This window comes from Musa acuminata, unplaced genomic scaffold, assembly GCF_036884655.1.
Source record: "Musa acuminata AAA Group cultivar baxijiao unplaced genomic scaffold, Cavendish_Baxijiao_AAA HiC_scaffold_1136, whole genome shotgun sequence".
NCBI lineage: Eukaryota > Viridiplantae > Streptophyta > Magnoliopsida > Zingiberales > Musaceae > Musa > Musa acuminata.
The window spans coordinates 510,001-517,500 of NW_027021348.1; positions in this window are offsets into that span (position 1 = coordinate 510,001).

Consider the following 7,500-nt stretch of genomic DNA (forward strand, 5'->3'; position numbering starts at 1 on the left):
CCAAAACGGCCCAAAAACGGGACAAAACTGGCCATTTTTGGCTGCGCGAGCGAGCGGCGAGCGGCGGACAGCGAGCTAAGCGAGAGGCAGCACCGTCCCTGCTATACGAAAGCCCCATCCAGCCCTGTGCCACCCGGGGGGTTCCAGGGTGCTGAGATGGCTGACATTTTGCTCCGCTCACGACGGTCACCGCGCGACGCAAGAACAGCCCAAAAACAGGCCAAAACGGCCCAAAAACGGGCCAAAACTGGCCATTTTTGGCTGCGCGAGCGAGCAGCGAGCGGCGGACAGCGAGCGAAGCGAGAGGCATCACCGTCCCTGCTATACGAAAGCCCCATCCAGCCCTGTGCCACCCGGGGGGTTCCAGGGTGCTGAGATGGCTGACATTTTGCTCCGCTCAAGATGGTCACCGCGCAACGCAAAAACAGGCCAAAAACTGGCCAAAACGGGCCAAAACTGGCCATTTTTGGCTGCGCGAGCGAGCGGCGAGCGGCGAACAGCGAGCGAAGCGAGAGGCAGCACCGTCCCTGCTATACGAAAGCCCCATCCAGCCCTGTGCCACCCGGGGGGTTCCAGGGTGCTGAGATGGCTGACATTTTGCTCCGCTCACGACGGTCACCGCGCGACGCAAGAACAGGCCAAAAACTGGCCAAAACGGCCCAAAAACGGGCCAAAACTGGCCATTTTTGGCTGCGCGAGCGAGCGGCGAGCGGCGGACAGCTAGCGAAGCGAGAGGCAGCACCGTCCCTGCTATACGAAAGCCCCATCCAGCCCTGTGCCACCCGGGGGGTTCCAGGGTGCTGAGATGGCTGACATTTTGCTCCGCTCACGACGGTCACCGCGCGACGCAAGAACAGCCCAAAAACAGGCCAAAACGGCCCAAAAACGGGACAAAACTGGCCATTTTTGGCTGCGCGAGCGAGCGGCGAGCGGCGGACAGCGAGCGAAGCGAGAGGCAGCACCGTCCCTGCTATACGAAAGCCCCATCCAGCCCTGTGCCACCCGGGGGGTTCCAGGGTGCTGAGATGGCTGACATTTTGCTCCGCTCACGACGGTCACCGCGCGACGCAAGAACAGCCCAAAAACAGGCCAAAACGGCCCAAAAACGGGCCAAAACTGGCCTTTTTTGGCTGCGCGAGCGAGCAGCGAGCGGCGGACAGCGAGCGAAGCGAGAGGCATCACCGTCCCTGCTATACGAAAGCCCCATCCAGCCCTGTGCCACCCGGGGGGTTCCAGGGTGCTGAGATGGCTGACATTTTGCTCCGCTCAAGATGGTCACCGCGCAACGCAAAAACAGGCCAAAAACTGGCCAAAACGGGCCAAAACTGGCCATTTTTGGCTGCGCGAGCGAGCGGCGAGCGGCGAACAGCGAGCGAAGCGAGAGGCAGCACCGTCCCTGCTATACGAAAGCCCCATCCAGCCCTGTGCCACCCGGGGGGTTCCAGGGTGCTGAGATGGCTGACATTTTGCTCCGCTCACGACAGTCACCGCGCGACGCAAGAACAGGCCAAAAACTGGCCAAAACGGCCCAAAAACGGGCCAAAACTGGCCATTTTTGGCTGCGCGAGCGAGCGGCGAGCGGCGGACAGCGAGCGAAGCGAGAGGCAGCACCGTCCCTGCTATACGAAAGCCCCATCCAGCCCTGTGCCACCCTGTCACGACCTTAGCTGGAATTGCCTAAGGCGTGAGGCACCCTTGCGGCCAAAGACGCGAACTTAGCTTGCGTTGCCTAAGTCGCGGGTCACCCTCGTTGCAAAGACACGAAACTTAGCTTGCGTTGCCTAAGTCGCGCTTTGCCCTTGCGATCTTGCTCCGCAAGGATCAGCCACTTTGTAACCTCTCGCAGGTCCCGAAGGACCTGTAAAAGAGAAAGAAAGTTAGATCGAAAGAACGAGCAACGGACAAGTCCCGAAGTCTCGCGAAAAGGGAAGCTTTACAAGCAAATCGTCGAACACCTTGTGTGCACAAGAGAAAAGAGGGAGGGGGAGAAAAACAAGGCTTTCAAGGATGAACGAACAGCTGCAAGCCCACAAACAGCCGCTCACCTGGTCCCGGACGCAACACCAAGTTCCCGTAAAGGTCACGTGCGAACTTGCGAAAGAGTGTTCAACGCCCGGTATATAACCGAAGCCCCATCCAGCCATGTGCCACCCGGGGGGTTCCTGGGGTCTGAGCTGGCTGACATTTTGGTGAGCGGAGGCAGCACTCCGCTCACCTCCCGCGGCACGCGAAAACGGCTCCGTTTTGGGCTGTTTTGGGGCTGTTTTGCTCGGTTTGGTGAACGGTCGCTTTGCAACGCTGCAGCTTGTTCGAACTTACATATTTACAAGCAAAATGACCCAAAACCATAAGAAAACATGCTGTCAAGCAGCTGTACATGCGGGTGTGAGCGACGAACGGTTCGTTGAACGGAGTTGTTGCGGGTGCGCGACGACCGTTCGTGACATTCTCCCCCACTTAAACTGTCGACGCCCTCGTCGACGCTTGTTGGTAGTTGTTGATGACTTCTTCTTCATGTCGCAGGGCGTCTTCAGGCTCCCAACAGGCTTCAGTTCGGGGAAGCTTTCGCCACTTCACCAAGTACTCTGTCTGCTCCGCTCCGTTGGGTAGCTTTATCTTGCGATCCGCCAGAATGGTTTCCACTCGCTTCTCGTAGGAGGCTGTGATGGGAGGTAGCCGAGTTGGAATACTTCGAGAAGCATCTTGCGGATCCGAATGGTAGGCCTTCAGGTTGCTGGCGTGAAGAACGTTGTGAATTTTGAACCACGCCGGCAGCTGCAACTTGTAAGAAACATTGCCTACTCTGCTGATAATTGGGAAGGGCCCTTCATACTTACGCACCAATCCTTTGTGGACTCTTTTCCTGAAGAATTGGAGTGATGCTGGTTGGAGCTTTACCAACACCAAATCGCCAACTTTGAACTCTTGTGGTCGCCTTCCCAAGTCTGCCCACTTCTTCATCCGTTTTGCCGCCTTCTCCAAGTAAGCCCGCGCAATATCGGCATTTCGATGCCACTCCTTTGCGAAATGGTAGGCTGATGGACTACTCCCAGTATAACCAATTGCCATAGTGTGCGGAGTCGACGGTTGTTGTCCTGTGATAATTTCGAAGGGGCTCTTGTTGGATGCAGAGCTCCGCTGCAAGTTGTAGGAGAATTGGGCGATGTCCAACAGCTTCACCCAATCTCGTTGATTGGCACTCACGTAGTGCCGGAGATACTGCTCTAAGAGCGAATTTATTCTTTCAGTTTGACCATCCGTCTGGGGGTGGAGGCTTGTAGAGAAGTATAACTTTGACCCCAACAATTTGAATAGCTCGGTCCAGAATCGTCCCAGGAACCGAGCGTCTCGATCACTAACAATATTGTGTGGGACTCCCCAATACTTCACTACACCCTTCATCATCAGTCTAGCCGCCTCTTCAGCTGAACAGTGTAGGGGAGCAGCAATGAAAGTTGCATACTTTGAAAACCGATCGACCACCACAAGTATCGATCCAAGTCCCCCTACAGGCGGCAAGCTAGATATGAAGTCTAAGGAAATGCTCTCCCATGGCCTTTCTGGTATAGGCAACGGCTCCAAAAGTCCCACCGGCTTCCGTTGCTCCACCTTGTCTTGTTGGCAAGTAAGGCATGTTCGAACATACTCCTCCACATCAATCCCCATCTTTGGCCAGTAGAAGGCCCTCTCCACGAGAGCCAATGTTCTGTGAATGCCGGGATGTCCAGCCCAAAGGGAATCGTGACACTCTTTCAAGAGTTCACGCCTTAAATTGTCCACTCGTGGAACATAAACTCTATTCCCTTTTGTGTAAACAAGTCCCTCCTGGACCCAAAATCGTCGTGCCTTGCCTTCTTTGATGAGTTGCATCAGGATAACTGCCTGGGGATCACTATACAGTCCATCTCTGATTCGAGAAAGGAAGTTGGAATGTAACTGACTTGTTTGGCCTCTGCCCTCCAGTTGTGCAGCATTCACGCACTCCACCTTCCGACTCAGCGCATCGGCCACGACATTCGCCTTCCCGGGCTTGTATTCCATTGCCATATCAAATTCAGCCAGGAAGTCCTGCCACCGTGCTTGCTTTGGGGAGAGCTTCTTCTGAGTTTGGAAATAACTCAGGGCAATGTTGTCTGTCCTCAGCACAAATCGCGACCCGAGGAGGTAGTGTCGCCAAACTCGTAGGCAGTGGATCACCGCTGTCATCTCCTTCTCATGCACTGGATACCGCCTCTCGGTCTCGTTGAGTTTGCGGCTCTCGTAGGCCACCGGATGACCTTCTTGCATGAGTACTCCACCAATAGCAAAGTCCGAAGCATCGGTATGGACTTCAAAGGGCTCTCCATAGTTTGGCAATTTGAGCACTGGTTCTTCCAGAACAGCAGCCTTCAGATCTTGGAATGCTATCTCACATTTGTCAGACCACTTCCAAGGCTGCTCCTTCTTTAGCAACTCCGTCAGTGGGGTTGCCCGCTTCGAATATCCTGAAATGAAGCGTCGATAGTAGTTGACGAATCCAAGGAAGGATCTCAACTCTGGCACCTTCTTTGGTGTTCGCCATTCCGCAACTGCTTGCACCTTCGACTTGTCCATCCGAATGGAGCCACCACCGATTCGATGCCCTAAGAATAGGATCTCAGTTTGAGCAAAGTAGCATTTCTCCCTTTTTACGAACAAAGTGTTCTCCCTGAGAACCTTGAAAATCGTCCGAAGGTGCTTGACGTGCTCCTCGAGCGTTTGGCTGTAGACGACGATATCGTCCAAGTAGACGACCACGAACTTATCCAAATACTCCTTGAATAGTTGGTTCATGAGAGTACAGAATGTGGCCGGAGCGTTGGTTAAGCCGAAAGGCATCACCAAGAACTCAAACGCTCCATACCTGGTCACACAGGTAGTCTTCGCTTCGTCGCCTTCAGCAATGCGCACCTGCCAATACCCCGACCGAAGGTCGAGTTTTGAGAAATACTTGGCCTTGCCCAGTTGGTCGAACAAGTCCGCGATGAGCGGGATGGGATACTTGTTCTTCACCATTACTTTGTTGAGGGCTCGATAGTCGACGCATAATCGGAGGCTCCCATCTTGTTTCTTCTGGAAGAGAACTGGAGCTCCGAAAGGTGCTTTTGAGCTGCGGATGAGACCACCGCTTAGCAGTTCACCTAACTGCTTCCTGAGTTCGGCCAACTCTGGCGGGGGCATGCGGTAGGGTGGTCTCGCTGGAGGCTTCACTCCTGGCTCCAGCTCGATACTGTGATCCACGCCTCTGCGTGGTGGGAGAGTCTTCGGCAACTCGGGTGGCATAACGTCTTCGAACTCCTTCAAGACGTTCGCCACTACAGCAGGTTCTTGAATGGCCTCTTCGTTGAGTGGCTCTAGCTTCATAGCAGCCACGAATGTCAGTTCGCCCTTTCGCACCCCTTTCTTCAATTGTAAGGCCGAAATGTGTTGGGGCTCCTTGGTTCCTCTCCGAGAGACGGGAACCACGCAGGGGTCATCGCCTCCCATCATACATAGGGAGTTTAAGAACGGCATCGGCACCAACTTCGCCGCATGCATAAACTCCATTCCAAGAATCACTTGGAAGTCGTCCAGTGGCACGGCCATCATGTTGGTGTTACCGCTCCAAGTCCCGATTTTGATAGGAACACCCTTCGCCAACCCGGAGATTCGCCTGGCCTCCGAGTTCACCGCCTTCATTCGGCTTGGGCTCTTCTCCAATGTCAACCCAAGTCGCTGTGCTTCGCGATCGGCTATGAAGTTGTGGGTAGCGCCCGTGTCCACCATTGCACGGGTCGTTTGGCCATTTAGCTTAATGTCCACATACATTAGTTCGCTGCTTCCTGCTTTTTGTGCCTTCGTCTTCGTGTTCTCCCCCACTTGACCCCGCATAGCGTTCAACAGACGCATTGCTCCCATTCGGGGTCCTTGCGACTCCTCATCGTCGCTGCTGGATTCTGAGCTGCTCGAACTAAGAGCAACAGCTTTGCCCTTGTCCGATCGGGGAGGGTGGATGGAAGCTGTCAAAGCGTTGAGTGCCTGCTTCTGTGGGCACTCCCTTACCATGTGCGGTCCTCCGCACAAGAAGCATCCTCCAGGTTTTGAGGCCTTGCCTTTTGGGTTCGGCCCTTTGTGGGAGCTCTTCTTCTTCTGTTCGCCCCCGAGCTCTTTCCCTCGAGAATGTTTTGGAGGGCGATTGCTTGAAGATTGTTTCCTTCTTGCGACGAACTCTGTGTTCTCCGGTAGGAACTGAGTTCTCAACTCCCGCTTCAAGTCTTCCCATGTGTCGACTCGACACCGACCTTGTTGGATCTCCTCCCAACGAGTTCGCCACCAAAGTTTCGCATCTCCATTCAGATACATTGTTGCTATTGAAACTTTGGTATCTTCAGAATCGGGCCTCGTAGCTCGGAAGTATTGCTCCATGTCGAACAGAAAGTTCTCGAGCTCCTTGGCATCTCTGGCCCCTCCGTATCCATGGGGCTCAGGTGCCCTCAAGTTTTGTGGCGGTGCAACGCGGGTGTTGCCTCCTCCCGCATTTAGCATTCTTGTGAGCATAGCCACCTTCGCCGTGAGTTCCGCCACAACGTCTTGCAAGTGCTGCACGGAGTCCTTGGTGTCATCGGACAGTCGGTCGACTAGGGCCTCGACCTTGTCGATCCTGGACTCCGCTTCCTCTTGCGAGCTCTCTACCCCAACAAGTCTTTGTTGGCCATGGTAGAGTTCCTCCATGCTCGCTTCTAGAACATCTAGGCGGGTTTCCGCCGTCGTGAGTCTCTCCTTATGACTCTTTTTTCCTGTTAGCGCACCAGATTGCGCTTCCTCCGCTCGCGGAGAGTTGCCAACTTCTCGCTCATCCTGTTCGCTGCCGCGATCCTCGTGAGCGGCTCCAACAGCATGAGAGCGAGTGTGCACATGCAGCCCACCTGCGGCTGCTTGGGGCAAGGTTCCGGCTTGCCCCGTCTTGCTTGATTCGCCACGATGCTTTGCCATGGCGAAGTTGCGAAGTTCGTTCGCTGTTCGATCGAAGAGCTTGCCCGCTCTGATACCACAATGTCACGACCTTAGCTGGAATTGCCTAAGGCGTGAGGCACCCTTGCGGCCAAAGACGCGAACTTAGCTTGCGTTGCCTAAGTCGCGGGTCACCCTCGTTGCAAAGACGCGAAACTTAGCTTGCGTTGCCTAAGTCGCGCTTTGCCCTTGCGATCTTGCTCCGCAAGGATCAGCCACTTTGTAACCTCTCGCAGGTCCCGAAGGACCTGTAAAAGAGAAAGAAAGTTAGATCGAAAGAACGAGCAACGGACAAGTCCCGAAGTCTCGCGAAAAGGGAAGCTTTACAAGCAAATCGTCGAACACCTTGTGTGCACAAGAGAAAAGAGGGAGGGGGAGAAAAACAAGGCTTTCAAGGATGAACGAACAGCTGCAAGCCCACAAACAGCCGCTCACCTGGTCCCGGACGCAACACCAAGTTCCCGTAAAGGTCACGTGCGAACTTGCGAAAGA